At 40.2% G+C, this 26,102-nt stretch overlaps 1 long non-coding RNA gene across 2 annotated transcripts in view; it reads right to left on the bottom strand.

Moving 5' to 3' along the window:
• LOC141583616 (uncharacterized) overlaps window positions 1–21,975 on the bottom strand; it is a 40,507-nt gene extending 18,532 nt beyond the window's left edge. For both annotated transcript variants that reach the window (XR_012516291.1, XR_012516290.1), the window contains exon 1: window positions 21,694–21,975. This is a non-coding gene — a long non-coding RNA (uncharacterized LOC141583616). The remainder of the gene's footprint in view (window positions 1–21,693) is intronic.
• Window positions 21,976–26,102: the final 4,127 nt, after the last annotated feature.

Raw genomic sequence — 26,102 nt, 5'->3', positions numbered from 1 at the left:
TCCTCACAAAATTTGTATGTCGAAGCCCCAACCCCCAGTATCTCTGAATGTGACTGTATTTGGAAATAGGGCCTTTAAAAAGACAATAAAGTTAAAATGAGGTCATTAGGCTGGGCTCTTATCTAATCTGACTGAGGTCCGTATAAGAGGAGAAAATGTAGACACACAGGGAGATACCAGGCTGGACACACAGGAAAGACCGTACAAGGACACACGGAGGAGGTGGCCAATTGCACGCCAAAGGCAGAGGCCTCAGATGGAACCAACTTGTGGATACCGGATCTGGAACTTCCAGCCTCCAGAATCATGAGAAAAATACATTTCTGTTGTTGAAGCTACTCAGTCTGTGATGCAGACTGAGCAGCTGAGCAGACACCACTTGAATCTGGGCTGGCCACAAAACCACCTTTGACCAACAGAGTAGAGTGGAGGTAAAGCTATGCCGGCTGTGAGCCTCAAGAGACAATGTGGCTTTTGGCCTATTGCTTGGAAGCCCCCGAAGCAGCCACATGAACAAGTCTGAGCTAGCTTTTTGGAGGATGGGAACCCACATGAAACAGAAAGCCATCCCAGATTCAGACACACAACTGCAGGCACATGAGGAAACCCAGCCAAGAAAAGAAGCACCACCCAGCTGAGCCCAGTCCACATTACTGACCCGCATTACCGGGAACAAAATAAATGAATGCTTATAATTTTAAGCCACTCATTTTTGGAGCATTTTACAACAAAAGCTAATTGATGCAGTCAGGTAAGAGCTTGCTTATTTGCCCTTCTGGGGCACAGTCACTTTCTCATTAATCATTTCCCTTTTTCAGTATCCTTCTCACCCACCCTCCAGTGTCCTCAGCACCAGATCTATAGGCAGAGGCATGAGAGCTGAAGCCCTCTGACTCTGAAGGGATGCCATTAAGACACCACCAGCCTTAGCAGAGCTCCTGAAGTCTGGACTCACCTAAGCAGCTTGGGGACAGTGAACCTGAAAACATCACTGATGAAGAGGCTGTGGGTACCAGGAGGAAGGTAGAATGGAACACCTGCCAGATGGCCCTCAGCAGTGGGCCCCACTGCCTCCCTTCTTGACATAGAAACGGCTCAGTCTCTGGAGCCTCCATGCCACTGACTCCTTTCCTTTAAAACACTATTGCCTTGGTGTGCCTTAGAGGAAGGGAGAGGCTGGCTCTGGGTCCCATTTTATACTCAGCCACCAGCCACAGGACCAGGCATTAAAAGCTTGTTTTCCTAACAATGGGCATGCGTGGATGTGGATCCAGCCTGGCTCTCACCTGTGCCTCCTTATCACCCTGAGCATCCATTTAAGAGGCAGGCACAGGAGTTGTGGGGGAAGGGCAGGAGGGCAGCCCTGAGGACTCTTAGATGGCCATGGGAAAACACACACGTTGAGCACCTACTACGTGCCAGACACTTCCCAGTCATGCTAAGACCCCCGGCAAGCCAAATGTTGTTCCCATTTCACAGATGAGAAAACTGAAGCTCAGAGAAGTGAACTTGTCCAAGAGCACACAGCTGAGAAGTAAAAGCTGGAATTCAATTCCATCTCTCTGCCTCCAGAGCCCAGGCACTTTTCTTTTTTTTTAAGACGAAGTCTCACTCTGTCACCCAGGCGGCAGTGCAGTGGTGTGATCTCGGCTCACTGCAACCTCTGCTTCCTGGATTCAAGTGATTCTCTCACCTCAGCCTCCCAAGTAGCTGGGATTACAGGCAAATGCCGCCCAGCTAATTTTTGTATGTTTAGGAGATGGGGTTTCCCCATGTTGGCCAGGCTGGTTTTGAACTCCTACCTCAGGTGATCCACCAGCCTCAGCCTCCCGAAGTGCTGAAATTACAGGCCTGAGCCCCTGCACCCAGCCTCTCATGTACTTTTCAATCTATCATGTTGTCAACCTGGAGGAAGAACAGCACCCCCTCTTCCACATGCACAACCAGCCAGCCCTTAGGTGGTTTTGAATCGGTGGAGAATCACAGCTGATATGCATGGGGCCTGGTGCTCTGGCTCTGGGTGAAAGCACAGACAGATGCTCAGGCTGCCTCTAACTCATAAGATCCCCAGCCTTTGGCCATAACCAGGGGCCACAGAGAAGAGCTAAAGTGAGGAACGGAGAGGAGGTGGTAGGGGGAGGCCCAAGGGTCCCTCCAGGGCAGGTCAGAAGCCCTGGGCCACAATGGAGAGCCTGGGGTGATGCAGCTGTTGACAGCTGGTCACTGTGTGGTCTTGGGTAGGTAAGCTGCTTCCTTCTGTGTGTGTGAGAGGATGGGTGTGGTCCCCCCTCTGAGTCCCTTGTGTACCTCTGAAAACCTGTAAGGTTATCAGTAATTGCTTGCTTGCTTGCTCTTTTGAGACAAAGTTTCACTCTTCTTGCTCAGGCAGGAGTGCAGTGGCATGATCTAAGCTCACTGCAACCTCCATCTCTCGGGTTCCAGCAATTCCCCTGCCTCAGCCTCCCAAGTAGCTGGGACACACCCACATGCCCGACTAATTTTTGTACTTTCAGTAATGATGGGGTTTCAACACGTTGGCCAAGCTAATCTTAAACTCCTAACCGCAGGTGGTCCACCTGCCTTGGCCTCCCAAAGTACTGGGATTAAGGGTGTGAGCCAACATGCCTGGCCACTTATCAGTAATTTCAATCCCCATTACAAATCTCTGCCACGTGCAGACATAAGCTCCTTACATGAAGGAGCTCACTGACTTCCCTGGACCCCGTTGCCAGGTGGGTATTATTAGACTCTCCATTTTACAGAAGGGGAAGGAAGCTGAGGCTCTGAGAGGTGGCGATAGCAGCCCGAGGTCACACAGCAAGAGCAGAGCAGGGATTGCAGCCTCGATCTTGACTTATGGTTCCTAGAGTGTGTCTTGTGCACTAAGGACCCCCAACCCCACCATAATAATAATAATAATAAAAGAAGCATAACAAAAATCCCCTTGTGAGCTCAGGCAGCAAGACCCTTGCCGGCCATGATCTTTGTCCCTCATTGCTGACCTGATCTGGTGTTTGGTTTGGCATCTATGGAGGGTTGTGGCTCAGCTCTCTTACTGAATGGGCATGGCCTGCTGCTCACAGGTATTTTGGCACTTGGGTCTCAAAGCCAAGAAGATGTCCCTTCCACGCAGAGAGCATCCCTGACCACCCTTTCTGTCTGACCCCACCGTTTCATTCATTGCCTTCACAGCCTTGCCCATGGCGCCAACCCTCACTTTGTCTTGTTAGAGCCCCAGGTGGGTAGACTTTGCCTGAGCTTTTTACCAAGATGTCCCTAGTATCGAGTCCAGCATCTGCACACAGTAGGAGCTCAATAAACACTTGTCAAATGAATGGGAAAAACAGACTGAGTGATATGTATAAAAGGGCCTAACGAGAGTGCCCAGCACATACTGTTATAAACATTTATAGAAGGAAGGATGCAGCCTGGCTGGGTGGACAGAACTTGGCTTTGGAGCCAGGAGACTATGGTTCCAATGCCTGCTCTGTCTCCTCTCCTCTGAGCCTTAATGTTTCCATCTGTAAAATGGGGTCAGGGAAGAGCTGACTGGGAAGTTTTCTTTCTGGCTGGAGATTTTACTCAGTTCGGTTCTAGCTGTTTGCCTGGAGAGTCACTGTGTTCAGCCTGCAGTCTCCAAAGCAGGTGTTTTCCTCTTCTGGAGGTCTCACCTCCCATCAAGGAAGAGGTCCAGATTGCTGTCTGATGTCTGGTCTCTGGGCTGAAGGCCATTTAGTGCAGGACTCACAAATGACCGTGGGGAAAGGCAGGGGGTATGCATGAGTGGCATGGGCAAGATGTGAGTTGGGGGATACAAAGGGGAGTAGTAGTGAGAGCTGGGTGCGGTGGCTCACACCTATAATCCCAGCACTTTGGGAGGCCGAGGTGGGCAGATAACCTTAGATCAGGAGTTCAAGACCAGCCTGATAACCTGAACAACATGGAGAAACCCAGCCTCTAATAAAAAAATACAAAACTTAGCTGGATCTGGTGGCGGGTGCTTGTGGTCCCAGCTACTTGGGAGGCTAAGAAAGGAGAATCATTTGAACCTGGGATGTGGAGCTTGCAATGAGGCAAGATGGTGCCACTGCACTCCAACCTGGGTGACAGAAGCAGAGAGAAGGAGGGAGGGACAGAAGGAGGGAGAAAGCGGGGGAGAGAAGGAGGGAGGAAAAGAGAAAGAAAAAAGACAGAAAGAGAAAGAGAGAAAGAAACAGAAAGAGAGAAAGGAAGATAAGAGAAAAAAAGAAGCAAGCAAGCAAGAAACAAGAGAGAAAGAAAGGAAGAGAGAGAAAAAGAGAAGGAAAGAGAAAAAGAAAGGAAGAGAGAAAAGAGAAAGGAAGGAAGGAAGGAGGGAGGGAGGGACGGAGGGAGGGAAATATAAGAGAGAAAAGAAAAAGATACATGCACGCATATGCTTATTGCAGCATGATTTCCAATAGCAAAGAACCAAAACCAACTTAAATGCCCATCAATGGTAGACTGATAAAGAAAATGTGGTACATATACACCATGGAACATGATGGAGCCATAAAACAGAATGAGGTCATGTCCTCTGCAGCAACATCGATGAAGGTAAAAGCCATTATCTTACATGAACTAACAGAGGAACAGAAAACCACATACTACATGTTCTCATAAGTAGAAGCTCAACACTGAGTACACATGGACACACAGACACTGGGACTTATTTGAGGATGGAGGGAAGGAGGAGGGTCGGGACTGACAAACTACCTATGAGGTACAGTGCCTACCACATAGGTGAATAAATAATCTGTACACAAATCCCCAGTGACACCTATATAATAAACCTGCACCATACCTCTGAAACTAAAATTTCAAGAATAACGGATAAACTAAATCAAAAGAAAGCATAAGGAAAGGAAAATGTGAGACAAAAACCAAAAAATAGTAGACATAATAGTTTGGTGCCTTGAAAAAAAAGAAATAGACAAATTAGTAAGAAAGGAAATAAGCATAAAAGCAAAAAAAAAAAAAAGGCAAGAAAAACATTATAAGTTAACTCTAATTATAAGGGACTATTTTACACAACTTTCAAATATATAAATATATTTGAAATCTGCATTGATTACTATCCAATACAACTTCTAAATCATAAAAATGTCCTATATCTGCACTGTTGAATATGTAGCCACTAGCTACGTGTGTTGAGTGAATACTTGTACACTTAAATGTGGCTCATGTGACTGAGAAATTGAATTTTTCTGATGATTAATTTACTTAATTTTTAATTATAACTGCATTATAATTAGTTTAAATTTGAATAGTGTCATGCAGCTAGTGGTATTGTATCAGAAAGCACAGAATATGAAATTGAAATTTTCTTAAGACAATATTATTTACCAAAGTTAAATCCAAGAGTATTTATTTTTTAAAAAAGTTTAAACAGACCAACTCTACAAAAGACATAAAGTTACTAAAGAATCTCATTCTCCCGGGCGCGGTGGCTCAAGCCTGTAATTCCAGCACTTTGGGAGGCCGAGGCAGGTGGATCACGAGGTCAAGAGATCGAGACCATCCTGGTCAACATGGTGAAACCCCGCCTCTACTAAAAATACAAAACATTAGCTGGGCATGGTGGCACGTGCCTGTAATCCCAGCTACTCAGGAGGCTGAGGCAGGAGAATTGCCTGAACCCAGGAGGCGGAGGTTGCGGTGAGCCGAGATCGCACCATTGCACTCCAGCCTGGGTAACAAGAGTGAAACTCCGTCTCAAAAACAAACAAACAAAAAACAATCTCATTCTCTCCCTCTGACACACACACACACACACACACACACACACACACACACACACACACACAGGTGTTACAAGGAAAAGGAAAGCTCTTCTTTATAACACAAACAGGACTTCGACAAACTACTACTCATGGCTCAAATCCTGCTGCAGACCATTTTCCTGCAGTCCATGAGCTAATAATTTTACACCGCTAAAGAAGAAATAGAATATGTAACAGAGACCATATGTGGCCCACAAAGCCTAAAAGACTTAGAATGTGGCTCTTTACTGGAAAAATCTATTGGCCCCTGAGCTAGAAAAATGCCTGAATTTTAAAATCACCGTTTTGCAAATACCACCAAGGTAATATAAGATTCTGGCATGAAATTACTCCTAACACTATATACTAACATATCGTTAGGAAAAGGACATTCATATATCTCTATTACCCATCAAATGTTTATTAAGCATGGAATTTAAATCGAAGAGATGAAACTTAGCTTCACAAATATTGAGATAAAGTGACATTATAAACTTCCCGATGCAATGCAATGGGAAACATAATACTTGCCTAAACATTTTGCCTAATCCAGAAGAACAGTTAGATAAATCCAGTTTGAGAAACATTCTATGAGACAATTAATCTGGACTCTTCAAAAATATCAAGGTTGTAAAAGATGAGAAAAAAGGGTGGAGGGGAAGCAATATTCAAGACTGATGAAAATAAGAAACATGACAAAAATTCCAATATAAGATCCCTGACTGATATAGAGAATATCTGAGAGCAAGTGGAGACATTTAGACTGTACACTACATAATATTAATTATCAGTAGCTAATGTCTTGTAATTGTTATAGTGGTAATATAAAAGAATGTGCTAATTTTGGGAAAAAATCCCTTAAGTATTTTTAAATAATCTTAATGTCTGCAATTTGTTTTCAAGCAGTTCAGAACTCCCCAAAATGTGAGTGTGTGCATGCATATGTACGCGTGTGTAAGAGAGAGAAAATGAGTGTGTATGTGAAGAGGAAGAAAGAGACAGAGACACACACAAAGCCAATCCCAGAAAATGTTAATTTGTGATTCTAAATAGAGGGCGTATGTGTCTTTACGGTACTTCTTTTTCAACTTTTCTGTTTGATGTTAAAAGTTGGAAGAATTTTTTTGAAAGGCACCTGTTTATTCAGGGTGAACATGAACTTCAAATGTCTTTGCCAGATGTTGGTTTCCTGTAGTTGTTAATACTTTTGTGCCACCTGATTGCCTAATGACGAAATTAACTTAGCTATGAAAGAAAAACTGCCTGTGTAGCCATAAAGCCAAACAATTGCTTCACTGAATAGTAAAAGAAAGTATGAGCCGGGCGCGGTGGCTCAAGCCTGTAATCCCAGCACTTTGGGAGGCTGCGGCGGGTGGATCACGAGGTCGAGAGATCGAGACCATCCTGGTCAACATGGTGAAACCCCGTCTCTACTAAAAATACAAAAAAATTAGCTGGGCATGCTGGCGCGTGCCTGTAATCCCAGCTACCCAGGAGGCTGAGGCAGGAGAATTGCTTGAACCCAGGAGGTGGAGGTTGCGGTGAGCCGAGATTGCGCCATTGCACTCCAGCCTGGGTAACAAGAGCGAAACTCTGTCTCAAAAGAAAAAAAAAAAAAAAAAAGAAAGAAAGTATGGAGTACATTCCAAGTAATATTATTACAAACTGTTATTCTCCTAATACAGTATAACCAATTATTCTCCTTGTAAAAGTTCTTTGAAAACAACAACAAAGAGACACCATACCAGAATCTCTGGGATACAGCTACAGTAGTGGTAAGAGGGAAATTTATAGCACTAAATGCCCACATAAGAAAGTTAGAAAGATCTCAAATTGACAACCTAACATCACAACTAAAAGAACTAGATGGGCAAGAGCAAACTAATCCAAAAGCTAGCAGAAGACAAGAAATAACTAAGATCAGACAAGAATTGAAGGAGATAGAGACATAAAAAACCCTCCAAAACAATCAATGAATCCAGGAGCTGGTTTTTTGAAAAAAATAACAAAATAGATAAACCCTAGCTAGACTAATGAAGAAAAAAGAGAGAAGAATCAAACAGACAGAGTAAAAAGTTATTAAAGGCGATATCACAACTGACCCCACAGAAATACAAACTCAGAGAATACTATATTACTTCTATGCCAATAAATTAGAAAATTTACCAGAAATGGATAAATTCCTGGACACATACATCTTCCCAAGAATAAACTGGGAAAAAGTCAAATCCTGGAATAGACCAATAACAAGTTCTGAAATTGAGGGAGTGATTAATAGCCTACCTACCAAAAAAGAAACCCAGGACCAGACAGATTCAAAGACCAATTCTACCAGAGGTACAAAGAGGAGCCTGTACCATTCCTTCTGAAACTTTTCCAAACAGCTGAAAAGGGGAGACTTCTTTCTAACTCATTCTATGATGCCAACATCATCCTGATACAAATACGTGGCAGACAGACAAAAAATAGAAAACTTCAGGCCAATATCCCTAAAGAACATCAATGTGAAAATCCTCAATAAGATATTGGCAAACTGAATCCAGCAGCACATCAAAAAGTTTATCCACTACGATCAAGTTGGCTTCATCCCTGGGATCTAAGGCTGGTTCAACATATGCAAATCAATAAACAAACCACCTAAACAGAACCAAGGAGAAAAACCACATGATTATCTCAATACATGCGGAAAAAGCCTTTGATAAAATTTAACACCCCTTCATGTTAAAAACGCACAATGAACTAGATATCCATGGAACATCTCAAATTCTTCTTAAACTTTTTTTTTTTTTTTTTTTTTGGAGACAGAGTCTCACTCTGTTGCCAGGCGCCAGGCTGGAGTGCAGTGACACACAATCTCGGCTCACTGCAACCTCGGCCTCCTGGGTTCAAGCAATTCTTCCGCCTCAGTCTCCCAAGTAGCTAGGACTACAGGCAAGCGCCACCACACCCAGCTAATTTTTGTATTTTCAGTAGAGACGGGGTTTCACCATGTTGGCCAAGATGGTCTCGATCTCTTGACCTCTTGATCCACCCTCCTCGGCCTCCCAAAGGGCTGGGATTACAGGCTTGAGCCACTGCGCCCGGCCTAAACTTTTCTAAAGTTGAGAACTAGAGGGAATACTTTCAAACCCATTTTTGGGGCCAGCATCATTCCTATGTCAAAGTCAGACACAATAAGAAAACTAAAGACCACTATCTAAGATGAACATAGATGGAAAAATCAAGAAAACACCAGCAAAATGAACTTAAGAACACATCAAAGAAATTACACATAGTGACCAAGTTGGATTTATCCCTGTCTCCACACTGTTTTTACCATGAAACAATGGTAAAGAGGCTAAAGAGACAACTTAAATACTGGGAGAATAGATTTACCAACCATAGTCTCTCTTAAAAGGTTAATACCTAAAATATGTAAAGAATTCAAACAACCCAATAGCAAAACAATATGATAACCTGATTAAAAAATAGGTAAAGGACCTGAACAGACTTATCTCCAGAGAAGACATAAAAATGGCCAAGTATATGAAAGGATGCTCAACATCACTGGTCATCAGGGAAATACAAATCAAAACCACACTGATTTATCCCCTAACATCTGCTGGGATGCTTATTATGAAAAAGACAAGAGATAGGTGGTGCTGAAGGTGTAGAGAAAAGGAAAGACTTGTAAACTGTTGGTCGGAATGCAGATTTAGGTGGCCACCTTGGAAAATTTCACAGAGCTTCCTAAAAGAAATTCAATGTAGAACTACCATATAGTAATTCATGCAGAATTACCATAGTAATTCCTCTTCTGGATATATCCCCAAAGGAAATGAAATCACCACCTTATAAGGATATCTGTGTGTCCATGCTTTTTGGAGAATTATTCTCAATAGCCAAGATAAGGAAACGACCTAAGTGTCTACTGATAAAGGAATGGATAAAGAAACCAGGGTATACATATACAACAGAATACTATCTGGCCTTAAATAAGGAGATCCTGCCATTTTCAGCCACACGGATGAACCTAGATGACATTATGTTCAGTAAAATAAGCCAGATATAGGAAGACAAATACTACATGAACTCCCTTATATATGGAAACTTAAAAACATAATCATAAACACAACGCAGCAGAGTGGAATGGTAGTTGGGAAAGGTACAGGAGAAATGGGAGATGTGGGCCAAAGGGTACGAATTTTTTATTTACACAGGATGAATACGGGTAGAGAACCAGCATGCAGCATAAGCACCGTAGTTGATGATATTGCATTGTATACACTGGAACTTTGTTAAAACAATAAATTTTAGATGCTCTTACCCCCCACCACACACACACACATACATGCAAAAAGGAAAGGTAACTATGGAAGACAATGTAGTAATTAACGTATTCGACTGTTATAAGCACTTCGCCATGCAGATGTACACGAACACATGTTGTACACCTTACATTTATACAATAAAAATATTACTCATCATTATTATTACTGAGAAATAAAATTATTTTTCATAGAAACTGTTAAAATATAAATTATATCAAGATAACTGTATACTTGTTTTAAGCATTTCTCAGTATTAATTTTTAACATGGTGAATATTAATAGAACCCACATAAATTATCACTAAAAATAATAATGTCTGCCACATTCTACTGAGAGATCTTCAGGGAAAATATTCTAGCAGTCCAGGTTAATTTTTTTAACTCTATAAATAGTTTTTGTGGACATAATTACCAAGTCAAAGAAGAATTTGCCTATGAATCATCGGTTATTTCGGTGCCCTAGGCATCTCTAAAAATAGGCTGCCAGACAACCCGAACCTGGAAAAGAACTGAAAATTTCCCCATTCAGATGCATTCTTTTTGTTCACTGGTAACTGTAGAAATTTTTAGAAATCAAATTGCATTCTCGATGTTCACTGCATTCAATAGTATGGATGTCACGAAAATGTTCCCTTATTTATCTGTATGCCTAATCATTAAACTGTAGTATGAAGTAAATACTCAATAATTCACTTGAAATGCTCCTCTCTAGTTACTGCAGAATTGAGTGGTGTGATTATTTAAATGTCACCCAATGAGACAGAGTAGGATGATTACCAACCACCTGCCCATCTAATACATTCCTCTTGAAAGGCATCAAAATTCATGTGCTTGCAGGTAAGGAGCATGATATAATTATTTCATTTTATCTTAATAAAGTATGCATCAGTTTACTACTGTGAGCCCGGGAGGAGTGAAGAGAAAGTGGAATGGACTAAAAACTCTGAGAAATAAAGCACAGCTAAGGAGATAGCCAGAGAAGTTGCAGTTCTGAAACTGGCTGCTTTCTTTCACTGAGAGACTTTGTTTCTCAAAGAGATTAGCTTATTTTTCTCACAAAGGTGGAAGGGGACACGTGAAATTTTTTTTAAAATATCACACTCTGGTGTATAGTAAGAAAAATTTAACAATACAGTGAGACCCCTGGATCTTTCACACTGATATGAATTAAAACATAAGGCATGTCTATCCTGACAAAGACCAAACACACAATTATATAAGCCAAGATACATCATCTTTCTCAACATCATCATCCACAGAATGTTTACTGTGTGCCAACAAGTTAAGTGCCTTCGAAGCAACCTCACAAAACCTTTATGAGCCAGGTATTTTTATGAGCCCCTTTTTTCAAATGAAGAAATTAAAGCCTACAGAAGTTGTAAATAACTGGTCCAAAGTGGCTAAGCTACTAAAGATCCTCTCACTCCAAGGTCCCGGTCTTCCCAAAGAGCAAAGAAGATTAATGTGGCTCTAGAATAAAAATACTCTGTAGTATTTGGATAAGAAAATGAGCATTACGGGAAGGAGAAACCACACAGGATGGAAAGAGAAGAAAACGAGTTATGTTTGTGGTATAACCGGGAGACTGACTGAGTCAGTGGAGTATTTGTATTGAGAAATGGTAGGAAGCAAGCTAGAACAGAAGACTGGGGCAAATCAGTCAAATGGCTTTAAATTCCAGTCTAAAACCCAGGGCAATTGGAAGCCAGTGCACATTTTTTATCAGCGTCCAATACCTGAATAATCCTGTGCTTGTTTTAGGAAATCACACAAGATCATCAGAATTTACAGCTAAAATTAATTTTATTGACAATCTGGTTAAATACCTTTAATTTAGCGATTAGATACTGAGATTTATGTTAAGGATCCCTACTCTTTGCTACTTAAAAGTCAAGATAAGTGAACATTACATTTAGCTGAGAAAAGAAACATCCAGTAACTGCCTTTTGAATACGAACTGTTAACATTGTTTTGTTCCTTGAGAATCTGTGATCTTCTAAAGAAAACATTCCTATTTTTATGGTAGGAACATTACGAATATAGACACTTAATGAAAAAGTAATATTAGTGGTACCAACAACAGAAAACGGATTTAGGAGAAGTGACATGAATTGGGGGAAGGTCACAGGCCCATTTTAGCCACGTTCCCCAAGACCCCCAGAATGCCCTTCACCCATAACTACTCACTGACATGGTGGCTTTCAGGTGAATGCCATGGAGCTTGCTGGGCAAGGAGCATGGAGAAGACCAATCAGAAAACGCCTCGAGTCACCTGCCTATGTGAAATATCTCCCCTTTCAGGCTCTTTTTATTCTGCACTTTCTCAATATTCAGCTACATCAGATCCTCTTCTTGTTTCATTTCATTCTTTTTTTTTTTTTTTTAAGAGAGAGGGTCTCACTGTATTGTCAAGGATTTCCTCAAATTCTCAGGCTTGCCTCCAACTTCCAGGGCTAAAGCCATTCTCCTGCCTCAAGCCTCCTGAGTAGCTGGGACTACAGGTTCATAACACTGCATCTGGCTCTTTCTCTTAACTCTGACCACTGACTTCTAGAATTTCCTGCTATGTCATACTATAAAGTGAGCTTATATGTATTTATAGAGGCTGCCAAGAAACAGTCTCAGAAGTGCTGTGTTCCAAATCTGAGAGCAGAACTTTGGTTTACTTCATGTATCACTTGATTTTTAGGCTAGGGAAGCAAATGCATCCTTAAAACCAACTGATGTCCGTCCTGCCTCTGGGAAGTCTTCTCCAACACAGACGTCTTCAAACACAGAAATTATATTTCTAACAAAAGGTGTGGAAAGGCCATGTCTAATAAATTTCAGTTCTCATAACATAGGAGTTAAGAAAAAGTAAGCAATAAAAATGCCATTGACTATATGCATTCACATGTGAGACAAACATAGATAATGCAAATAAAAGTTGTGAAGGCTACCCACTTTCAAAACAAAACATTGACCGACTTCAATGTTTTTGCTATATTCCTTCTGCTGAACCAACTTCTTCAGATCTTTAGGAAATATTGCAGTAGTATTGAGTTCTAAGGAGAACATAGATCTATGATAACATAGGTCTAAGATCTAGAACATAGATATAAGATCTGCGTTCTCCATGTTTTAGATTTTACTTCGTAGAAAGGACTTGAAGCAATGCTTACTGGTCTTTAAATTATTGTCCTTTGTATGAGAATTTTCTCTTGTTTCACACACATCTTCGCCAAAAATAAATAAACAAATAAAGGCTTTGTTACTTTTTGTTTGACTTCCTTTCCAATTAACTTGGTGCATTAGGGTAAGGTAGCTGTATTTTCTCCATAAACTGAAAGGGTAGACATATTTTCTCTGTGGACAACCCAGCAGAGCCACCATCATTTGCTAAAGAACAGTTGCTATATGTTTTTGTGTTCACATGTACTCAATTAAATGTAGCTTACATTAAAAATAGCACGGATGTTTTGTTAGAAAACCAAGATTAGAGGAAGATTACTACAGCCAACTCCACGTCATCTCTCTTGCCATTTAGTTTCTACCATTCTTTGAGTCAAACTATCAGCATTGAACATCGGTTTGCTTCCTATTAGTCAGCATTTCTTTTTGGTGCTTCACGCCATTTCTTTTCCTGGTGTAGATAGTGCCCTTTCATATGCTTTCTCATTCAAGTTTTAAAAAAACTCATTGTACAAGACCTTAAAATTACGTGATTCAAATGGGCAATATGCAGCAATATGTTAATCTTTGATCCACCAATCGCACTCTTGGGAATTTATTCCAAGGACCAAAATGTATACAGCAACTCTATATATTAAAATAAGTATTAATAATACCAGGTTTTTAAATGACCACAATGTCCAGTAGTAGGAAACTGGTTAAATAAGTTATGATACACTTGTATGATGTAATAATGAATCCAATGTCCACGATCATGTTGAGCATCAAAGGAAGCATCTAAAACTATCTACATTATGACAGAAATTTGGATGTATTATTGATATGTACACCAAAGAGCCAAAAGTGTATTTCACAAAATGGTAGGCTTACCAGTGCTTTTTATCTCTATCCTTTTCTCTCTTTTCTCTTTAACTATAAATAGCATATATCTCATGTGAGATACATGTGTGTATATATCCATATGTATAAAATTGGCACCAAAGTACATATCATAATTTTACTTGTAAGAAAAATGAAACTTATGCTACCACTTACATATGACCCAGAAATTTCACTCCTATGTACCCAAAAGAATAAAAATCTGATCACACAAATATTTTTACATACATTTATATAGCAACATGGCTAACAGTAGTCAAAAGGTAGAAACAATCCACATGTCACCTTGATGAATTTTAAAATGTGGTAGCCATACAATGGTTATCAGCCATAAAAAAGTAGTGATACACACCACACAATTATTTAACCTTGAAAACATAATGCCAAGTGAAAGGAGTCACTCAAGTAGACCTTACATTGTGATATGGTTTGGCTGTGTCCCCACCCAAATCTCATTTTAAATTGTAGTTCTTATAATCCGTCTCTGTGGTGGGAGGGATCTGGTGGGAGGTAATTTAATCATGGGGGTGGTTACCCTCATGCTGTTCTAGTGATAGTGAGTGAATTCTCATGAGATCTGAAGGTTTTATAAGGAGCTTTTCCACCTTTTGCTTGACAAGTCTTTTTCCTGCTATCATGTGAAGAAGCACATGTTTGCTTCCCCTTCAAAACCATGATTCTAAGTTTCCTGAGGCCCCCCTGCCCCAACCATGCAGAACTGTGAGTCAATTAAATCTTTCCTTTATAAATGACCCAGCCATGGGCAGTTCTTTATAAAGATGTGAGAATGAACTAATATACATCACTAAACAATATTTTTACTGAAATGTTTAGCATAGGCAATTCTACAGAGACAGAGAATATATCAGGGATTGCTTAGGGATGGAGGCATTGGGCAATGGGAGTGTATAAATAAAGGGCATGGGGCCGGGCGCGGTGGCTCAAGCCTGTAATCCCAGCACTTTGGGAGGCTGAGACGGGTGGATCACGAGGTCAAGAAATCGAGACCATCCTGGTCAACATGGTGAAACCCCGTCTCCACTAAAAATACAAAAAATTAGCTGGGCATGGTGGCTCGTGCCTGTAATCCCAGCTACTCAGGAGGCTGAGGCAGCAGAATTGCCTGAACCCAGGAGGCGGAGGTGGTGGTGAGCCGAGATCGCGCCATTGCACTCCAGCCTGGGTAACAAGAGCGAAACTCCGTCTCAAAAAAATAAAAAATAAAAAAAATAAAAAAAAAATAAAAAATAAAGGGCATAGAAACTTTTTTCAGATTATGGAAACTACAGTTGACTGTAGTGATAGTTGTACACATCTATGAATATACTATAAGCTATTACTGTATGCTTTAAATTAATTAATTGCATGACATAAATTATAACTCAATAAAGATTAAAAAAAAAAAGGAAAAAATAACACATTTCTAGCAGCTTTCTCTTCCTTGGAAACAACTTTAATTTACATCTGTAACAGACTGTTTTAGGAAAAAAAAAACTCACAGGACTAGATTCTTTAGTTACAGAAATACAAAGCAAGTAAGTATACACATCTTGACTTTGAAAAACTGTGGAATCTCAACAATTTTCAGTGAGAAACTGCAGATTGAAATATTATAAATCCTGTATCTGAATGTAAATTGAGTGTATTTACTTTTAGGATCACTTGGCTTTGTAAAGTTAGATCCTCTTCCCCCCAACCTCACATAAATATATTCAGTCCAAACTAAACATAGTATGAACATATGTTTAGTCATATGTTGGTATGACATATGAAGTTAAGACTAAATAGTTTTATCTTTTAGAAATGTACAGCAACTATTGTGAATGTGTTCCTTGGGTCAGGAAAGCCTAACCACATCATCATAGGTGGGGTATGCGGTTTTTATGAAGGAATGGCTACTATCACTGTCAAACATACAAGATCATTAAATAAGCAAGACTTCCTTGGACCACAGGGGAGGGGACCTGTATTCTTTCTGGCATCCAGGAAGACTGTCTCCTGGTATACGTGGTACCATATGTCAGAAGTTACTTTCTGATGGAGCTGAGATGTCCCTGACTGAGCAGCAACCTACCAGGAGGAAGGCATGAACTCTCGTTTGTTTAGTATCTACACGCTAAGAGAAACTATTTCTAATAGCAGTGCAATATACTTCCTCTATCATGCTCTATGTATCTGCATTGACTCAAGTTCTATGACACAGCATAGCCTCGCCTGAAATATATTTCGGGGAAATTAAATGAGGGGTTTATACTCATCCTGTAAGTAAACTGATGGAGGAAGAGTATGACCCAGAGAAACCACTGGATTTCCTGAAGTACTCTAAGAATTCCACAGATTTAAAACAAAAGCAGAAAACAATCCAACAAAAAAAGTCCCAAACGCAGCCAATGGGTCCATTTGTGGTACATGTTATGCATATTGTATACATACATTTCAGGGATGTCCAGAATTTTTTTGGATAAAAGAATGGACTGCCGCCTGTGATCGAAAATCATTATAATGTAGATATTTTAAATAAGGTCTCAAATGTCAAATACATAAGGTAGGAAAACTTCAAAGGACAAATTTATTTATTTTACTAAAAAAAACTAATTACATGGAAATAATATATCATCATCATTTCTCAGTTGTAAAATGACAGAGTTTTCTGTTTTCTTATTCCTACTTTTTTTTCTTTCTTTCTTTTCTCTTTCTTTTTTTTTTTTTTTTTTTTTTTGGTTGTTGTTGTTGTTTGAGAGACAGTCTCACTCTGTCGCCCAGGCTGGAGTGCAGTGGCATGATCTCAGCTCCCTGCAACCTCCACCTCCCAGGCTCAAGCAATTCTTGTACCTCAGCCTCCTGAGTAGCTCTGATTACAGGTTCAGGCTGCCACGCTCAGCTACCTGTTATTAATTATTATTATTATTATTTTGTATTTTACCAGAGACGGGGATTTACCATGTTGCCCACTCGAAATCATGGGCTAAAGTAATCTACCCACCTCAGCTTCCCAAAGTGCTGGGATTACAGGCATAAGCCACCATGCTTAGCCTCTTACGCAGACTTTCCTATGCTAAGTTTTTCAGCAGGTGCTGCTGTAAAAGGCTGCACTGCTTTTATAGTTTAAACATAGAATATATGTTATATTTTAAAATCAGGTATTATGTTGTATATAACATACTACAGATAGATATAATTGTAGCTACATTATTCTTCCCAAGGTTAGGGAAAAAATAAAACTGCTCATTTGAACTTTGATAAGGTTTAACCTTTAGAAGGTTCATATTCATACTGAAATTAATTCTGCCCTAGATCAAAATCTATGGTTTATTTTGAACATGTCACTAAGTCCTACTGTATTTTAAAATAATTAAAATATCCTTCCTAACTCTGCTCTCTTAACCTCATACTTCATTTCATTCAATTCCTCCTCAGATGATATAGGTTAGAGTTCCTTTATTCAAGAGTGATATCAAAATTATTTAGCAGAATATATCATGGACAGGATCGATCAGAACCAGATGCCAACTACTCAAGAAACTTACAGGTCAATCAGAACACATGCCACCCAATCAGAATAAACAGAGGGAAGTGCTAGAGCAGGGGCCTAGAAGCCCCCCTATTACACAAGACATTACCTCATTCGTTGCTAAATCATGGGAGACATTCAGAGATCTTGGAAGGGGCAGGAGACTTGGAGTAGCCAAGTCTAATAACCAACATGCATGAAAGGTTTTCGCTGTTTTACTTTGCATAGATGTAACAATACAGTTGTCTATGTCTGCTCCCTCTCCAAACATGGCTGAAGTGTCAGCTAAGCAATAAGAGAAATATAATACCATATTAAGTGACAGAGCAAGAGATGTTAACCAACTTTTGGAAGAGGAAAAATTGCTAGGTGATAGCTGACCTTACAGAAAGGAGAAAGGTGTTGCCTAAGTGGAAGCTAAGCAAGATTCCAATGAGAACTAAGCTAACTCATCTTTTAGAATCCTGGAAAATTTTAGACATCGGAGATGCCAGGTATTTCTGAAGTTATAGGGGGTTAGGGATCATGACACTGAAAATGAAGCATTGCCTAGAAGTCTGTAAAAGGACAACTGGATTCTGTGTCTCTTTCTCTGACTTCATGCAACCGAGTAATTTCCTCTTTTTTATGTCTCAGGAGAGAATTAATTTATTCTCTGTAGAAACTGGGTCAAACAGTGTCAGAATCCAGGTTGTGAAGGCACAGTAAAAGCTGAAGTGAGGTGCCATGCTAGAAACAGGGTTTACTGAGAGTACCACATCCAGTCTCCCTCCCTCACGTGAATTCTGAAATATTTCCAGACAGGCTTATCCATCCAGGCCTTTGGTGGGTTTGCCTATGGAGAAAACATTGGTGGGAATGTGCAATGATACAGCTGCTTCATGAACTATTTTGGCATTTTCTTAAATAGTCAAACATACCCTTAACATTTGATTCAGCCATTCGGCTCAAAAGTTCGGAAAGAAAATATTCTTTCTGAAACTGCTCTCCTTTAACCTTATAATGTTGTATATGGATGTTCATAGCAGTTTTATTTGTAATAGCCCAAAACTAGGAATGCTTTGAATATCCATCAAGAAATATAGAAAATCTGAGGTGATTATATGCAATGGACTAATGAATTTTTAGTATAAGCAACAATATGGATGAATCTCCAAATAGTTTTTCCTGGACGAAACAAAAAACAGGACAAAAAAGGAGTCTATTCTATATGTATGAAGAATGGGGAATGAGGAAATGTGGGAGCAAAGGATTGCAGAGATACATGAGTAAACTCTGGGAGCTGAAGGATATGTTCATTATTTTTGTTGCAAGGGGTTCACAAGTTTATAATTATGTCAAAACATTATATTCTATGACCTTTAGGTCTCTGCCATTCTAATTTTTTAACTTAATTATTATGGAAGTCATTTTTGTAGTTACATTTTTATTTATGTTTTGCTTTAAATGCAAAGCTTTCTCAACAATGGACATAAGTATCCAATAACAAACAGAAAGTATTAATGTCTTTTAATATAAAATTTACTGAGAAGTAAAAATACAAAACTTATGAGTACAGAAAGGATAGTTCTGCCTGGTTTATTTTATAAATAACCTCAGATCATGCTAAATGGCCAAAGTTACTTTACCTTCATTTTAATACTTTGATTCCTTTCATGAAGAGTTTCTCTCAATTGAATACATTTGCTTTATGTCCAATTTAGAGAAGTATATCAAGTACTATATACACTATTTAATAATTCCTGCTGGAAGATGGAAGAATAATTTTATATAGTCATTTGGAAAAGGTTGAAAATATCCCAGTGGATACAGGGTAATTCAGTACCTTTACTACTTGATTGATTTTATTTTGAGTAATTTGTCCATGTTGTGCTTTGCAAATCGTTTTTACCATATGCCTGGCATGCTTCTATCTCCATATTATCCCAGGCTTTTTTCCACATGCTTTCTAGAATTATAATTTAACTCAGAGGTTCATACTGGCTGCATATCCCAATCACCTGTTAAAATACCAACATCCAGGCTCAACTCACAGATTCTGAATTAATTGTTTCAGGTAGGGCCCTGGCATACATATTTTTAAAAGCATCCCTGGCAATTCTAATGTGTAGCCAATATTGAGAATCACTGACTATCTTATGCACTGGCTATATCGGCATTTCCCAAATGTGCGTGAACGTAATGTTCAAACAAGATACCTCAAAAAACCAAAACAAGACAAATGGCTCTGCAGAGCCTCAAGCAAAACCTCCTGAGTCAGGATCTCCACAGAAATAAGGAGAATTGAGAGCTTTAGATTAAGAAGCAGGATTTCACAAGACTCCAAAGACATTATAATCAATCCCAGAGGCTGGAGAAGATAAAGGATATATAGACACATTGGGGCCTTTCAATCTCCTGCCTTCTCATACCAACATTCAATGCAGCATCGTTTTTAAAACTTTTACCTCCTAAATACATGTGAAATCTCTCTACTTACCTCCATTACCCCTCATCACACCTGTCACCTAAGAGCCTAACAACAAACCTCGGTCTACTCCACTATCTCATTCTCACACCAGGTCACTGGCTTCTACTCTTGCCTTACTCCAACTTGTTTTCTCCATAGAGCCAGACTTATCATCTGGAACATCAATCTTATCAAGTCACTCAGAGCTTAACATATTGCCCAGAGCTCTTATGGAAATACAGTACAAAACCTTCACACCTTGGTCTGGCTTCCACCTTTTCCCACCTCATTCAGGACTCAGCTCCCTTTACTTCCTGTCATCTGGCCAGGATAGCCTTCTTTCTCTCTGTTCATACAGGCTAAGCAAACAGATTGCCACAGGCCATTTGCAGAAGCTCAGTCCTCTGCTTGGAAAGCTCTTCCAGGCCCCCACCCTACAGCTTTATCTAGTTAAAAAGGCCTATGCATTCTTTACAAGTCAGGCAACAGCCAAGCCTTCATCTTCCTCTAGATAAGTCAAATCTTGCAACCTCGGGCTTTCTTAGTAGCATATACCACACCTTCCTAAAATTGTCCAGAATTACAGCATGCATTCATCTGTGTGAATTCATTTTCGTTTTCCTCCTCTCCCAGCACCTATTTGACTATGAACTCACTGGGAACAGAACACTTTTTCTCTCCGAAACCAAATTGCCTAGGTTCGAATCCTAGCTTACTATTCTAAACATTTTGTGTGCAGATATTAATGCAACGGTAATTATTCTGATAATTTTCTCATTGTCGTTGTAAGCTTTAGAGCAATTGTTTTTTCAGATCTGTGTAACCGTATTAAACCGAAGCTTCCATATTAATTACGGCAGCAGAATTAGTCAAATGTTTATGTTGTTACACATTTAAGCCCAGAAATTTAAAATACATTTTTAAGAATCAACAGATTTTCATATGCTATATTTCTAACCTTAATATGCTAACCTATATTTCTAACCTTTCATATGCTACATTTCTAACCTTAATAGCATTACAGGTATATCTAACCTTAATAGCATTACAGGGGTGGGGGGGTGGGGAAGAAAAAGAAGAAAATGGAAACAGCTCAGCAGCAAAGAAAGGTCAAAGCAGGGTTCAAGCGAACAGACTCAGCCCAAGGCCACAACTGTGGCCCAGGCTCGGTAGTGAGGACCACAAGCAGAACACAAGCAGAACGCAGCAAGCAGCAGCCATGTGGGGCCAGGTCCAAATAGCTGCGTGCTGCTCTCCGCAGGTGTTCCACAGCAAAATTTTGTGTGTTCTTTGTAAACAAGTAACATCCAAAATTGTAATTTCTGCTAAGGTTTAAGTAACATTTAAATTCTAATAATAATTTCTTTGTTATCTCTGAGATAACTCTTTTAAAATCTGATTTAAGTAAAGCAGTAGCCTCTAAAGGGGAAGAAATTACATCTAGCCCATGAATTAGTTAAAAAGCAAGTAGAAGCTAAGCATGTAAAACTACACCCTTTAAAGAAAAGCTTTAAACCAAATGGAAGTAATATCAGTTAAGTTAAAAAGTAAAACTGTTACGCCCATTCTCAAAAAGTAAAATGGCCAAACCTACCTGATATTTCCCTGTTGGAAAACTTAAACGTTGTTCAAAAAGCAAAGCTTGCTGCTCCAGTGGCTCTATACCGGCCTTCCACAGCAGTAATTGTCTATTCAGGCTGGGATTCAGCAGGCTGGTAAAGACGAAAATTTAGAGGGATAGCAGTCTCCAGTTATAATGCACCCCCAAAATGAGCAGGGACAGTTTTAGGTAACATTGAAGCCTTTTCCATTTAAATGCCATTTAAATTTCTAAAGAAACTTAAACAAGCAATCACTAATGCTAATACAAAATGTCATGTTGCTAAGCAGCCTTTTAAAGGGATAGCTCATTTAATGGACTATATTAAGAATCATGATGGCAATGGAGGAAATTTACATAAGGCTACATTATTAGTGCAAACTATGGCAGGATTGAGGGTAAACAACGGGACTGCTGCATTTCCTGGAGCTTGTTTCCATTCTGGGAAAAAGGAACACACTGAAAGGACTGCAGACAAAATCTAAGAACAGGACCTCAGCCGAGGGTCACAAAAAAAAAATACTAAACCAGGCATTTGCCCTAAGTGTAAAAAAATAAAGAAAAATAATTGGGCTAATCAATGTCATTCAAAATTTAATAAGGAAGGGAACCCGATTCCAACTGGGGCCTATCCTGCTCAAGTTACTCTCTCATCTCTGTACAATGTTTGTCCCCTGCCACCTATAAAGGCAGCAAATTTGTGTAGCACTCAGAAAGTAAATATTTTACCTGGGGAGCCTCCACGAAAAAATTCCAGCAGGAGTTTGTAAGCCCTTACCTACAAAAACAGTGGTTTTGCTTTTAGGAAAACCTAGCCTTAATACTAAAGGGATACAATTTCATACAGAAGCTATTAATAGTAATTTTACAGGGGAAATGCAAATTGTATGTCATTTTCCAATACTTGCAGTGCTAAACCTAAAAAACACATAGCACAAATCTTACTTTTACCTTACATCAAATTAGGTCAAAGCAAAGATGAAAGAATTGGAGGATTTGGAAGTACAAATAAGCAGGGCAAAGCTGCATACTGGATATATCAAATTACAAATAAACACCCAGCATGTAAAGTCACTATTCATTGAAAAAAATTTTAAAGGTTTAGTTAACACTAGCACAAATGTCTCAATTATTTCTGTTCAGTACTGACCCTTTTCTTGGCCTGTATAAAATGCTCACTCTAATATAGTCAGAGTGGGGCGGGCCTCAGAAGTTTATCAAAGCGGTCTTATCTTACCATGTAAAGGGCCAGAAGGACAGCCTGGACCCATTCAGTCTATTGTAATTCAGATTCCTATTAACTTGTGGGGAAGAAACTTATTACAGCAGTGGGGAACCAAAGTCTTAAGACCTGAACAATCCTATAGCTCCCAAAATCAACAAATAATGGAGGCCATGGGCTATGTGCCTGGAATGCGAATAGAAAAAAATTTACAGGATCTAAAAGAATCTCTAGAAGTTAAGGCCAGGCGAGGTGGCTCAAGCCTGTAATCCCAGCACTTTGGGAGGCTGAGGCGGGTGGAACACGAGGTCAAGAGATCGAGACCATCCTGGTCAACATGGTGAAACCCCATCTCTACTAAAAATACAAAAATTAGCTGGGCATGGTGGCGCGTGCCTGTCATCCCAGCTACTCAGGAGGCTGAGGCAGGAGAATTGCCTGAACCCAGGAGGCGGAGGTTGCGGTGAGCCGAGATCGCGCCATTGCACTCCAGCCTGGGTAGCAAGAGCGAAACTCCGTCTCGGAAAAAAAAAAAAAAAAAAAAGAATCTCTAGAAGTTAAGGGGCAAAGTTCTCAACATGGTCACAATATCATTTTTAATGACAGCCATTGTTAAACCTCCAAAACCAATAGCTTGAAAATGGTTAGATAATAAACCAATTTTGACAGAACAATGGCCACTTACAAAAACTGGAGATTTTTTAAAATGTAATTGCTAAACAATTAGGAAAAGAACATATAGCTTCCACATTTTCAGCTTAAAACTCTCCTATTTTTGTAATAAAAAAGAAATCTAAAAAATAAAAAATGTTAACAGATCTTAGAGCAATTAATGCAGCTATATTACTTTTACCCACTATGATTCAAAAAAATTGTCTACTAACTATTATTGATTTGAAGGACTGTTGTTGTTTTTGTTGTTGTTTTTACAATTCCTTTGGCAGAAAAGAACTGTAAGCAATTGCTTTCACGTTTCCTTTTGTATTAATAAAAAACTTGCCAAAAATATTATTGAAAAGTGCTTCCCTAAGGGATGTTAAACAGGCTCACAATCTGTCTAACTTAGTTGGACAAAGCTAATAAGCCCACCAGAAAAAAAAATTTTCCTCAGTGTTATATTATTCATTAAATAACATTCTTTGTACTGCACCAAATAAAGAATTACGACCGGGCGCAGTGGCTCAAGACTGTAATCCCAACACTTTGGGAGGCTGAGGCGGGTGGATCACGAGGTCAAGAGATCGAGACCATCCTGGTCAACATGGTGAAACCCCGTTTCTACTAAAAATACAAAACATTAGCTGGGCATGGTGGCACGTGCCTGTAGTCCCAGCTACTCAGGAGGCTGAGGCAGGAGAATTGCCTGAACCCAGGAGGCGGAGGTTGCGGTGAGCCGAGATCGCGCCATTGCACTCCAGCCTGGGTAACAAGAGCGAAACTCCATCTCAAAAAACAAACAAACAAACAAACGTGCATGGATTAAATCCCATAAGAAGAATAGTGCCTCTTACAAAAATTAAAATTCAGCAAGCCTATACTAATAGTGTAACATGACAAACCTATTTGCCAAGTTTTGTGGGCACTTATAGACAATCATTATCAAAAAATAAAAATTTCTCAATTTTTAAAATTAATCAATTGGGTTTTACCCAAAATTACTAAGTCAAATCTCACTGAAAACGAAGAAAATGTTTTTGCAGATAAAATCTAGTCACAGTAAAGCTTCGTATTCAGAATCTAAAGGCAAAGTGATTGAAACTCCTTATACACAACTGGGCCTGGCAGAGGAGCCGGGGAATGGTGGGGCCAGAATGGACAACTGGACCTTTGAATCTAGGCCACACATAGGCAGACTACAAGTGATGGTGCAACCAGCTCAGGCAGCTTTATGTAAGGGCACCTGCTACTTAGGAACACACACCCCACCCCAGACCCCAATCCCAGACCACCTGCCTGCACTGGGCATTCTCTCATCTTGGCAGAAAGGTGTGGGGGTGATGATCAGGTGATGTGTCCCTGGGTCTCAGGCCTCAGAAGTTCCTTAGGAACTGGGCAGTCACTGGGCAGGGGAAAGAGCCCAGGGACCCCTTGTGTGCATTTGCCCATGGAATATGCTCCTACCCCAGCTTCTCAGCCCTCACTGGGAGAGTCCAGGGCTCCCACGTGCTCTGTGTTTCCAGCTCTGATCCACTCACCTGGTGACACTGCTGGCTTCCTCACCCCAGCCTGGGTCCTGCTGTGTTACATGGGGGTTCCAGGTTTCCTGAAGACAGAGGCCAACCACCAGCCCCACCTTAGTGGTTGGACCTGGATCTCTTTTTTTTTTTTTTTTTTTTTTGAGACGAAGCCTCACACCGTCACCCAATCTCAGCTCACTGAAATTTCCACCTCCTGGGTTCAAGGGGCTTTCCTGCCTCAGCCACCTGAGTAGCTGGGACTACAGGCGTATGCCACCATGTACATCACCATACCCAGCTAATTTTTTTTTTGTATTTTTAGTGTACAAATGGGGTTTCCCCTGTTGGGCAAAGTGATCTCGATCTCCTGACCTCGTGATCCGCCTGCCTTGGGCTCCCAAAGTGCTAGGACTACAGGCATAAACCACTGCTCTCGGCCCGTAGTTCTTTTTTTTCTTTTCTTTTTCTTTTTTTTTTTTTTTTTTTTTGAGACGGAGTTTTGCTCTTGTGACCCAGGCAGGAGTGCAATGGCACGACCTCGGCTCACCGCAACCTCCGCCTCCTGGGTTCAGGCAATTCTCCTGCCTCAGCCTCCCGAGTAGTTGGGATTACAGGCACGCGCCACCATGCCCAGCTAATTTTTTGTATTTTTAGTAGAGACGGGGTTTCACCATGTTGACCAGGATGGTCTCAATCTCTTGACCTCATGATCCACTCGCCTCAGCCTCCCAAAGTGCTGCGACTACAGGCGTGAGCCACCAAACCCGGCCTCACCCATCGTTCTTAAAATATAATTTTTTTCTCTCTCCAGTCTCCCATTTTTACTAAAGAGAAATTACGGTGTGACCAAGTGTCTCTATTATACTTGCCCTGATTATTTGTATAAAGTGTAGCAAGAACAATTCTTTTTACATAGGTTTTAAAAATCAGGTTTCATAAAACTTTGTTTCATAAAGTGAATCTCAGAAAAGACTTTGCAAAGCTGAGCCCAGCTATGGTTCTCT

Source organism: Saimiri boliviensis, chromosome 2 (genome assembly GCF_048565385.1).
Source record: "Saimiri boliviensis isolate mSaiBol1 chromosome 2, mSaiBol1.pri, whole genome shotgun sequence".
In the NCBI taxonomy this organism is placed as follows: Eukaryota; Metazoa; Chordata; class Mammalia; order Primates; family Cebidae; genus Saimiri; species Saimiri boliviensis.
This window is presented reverse-complemented; position numbering and strand designations above follow the sequence as displayed.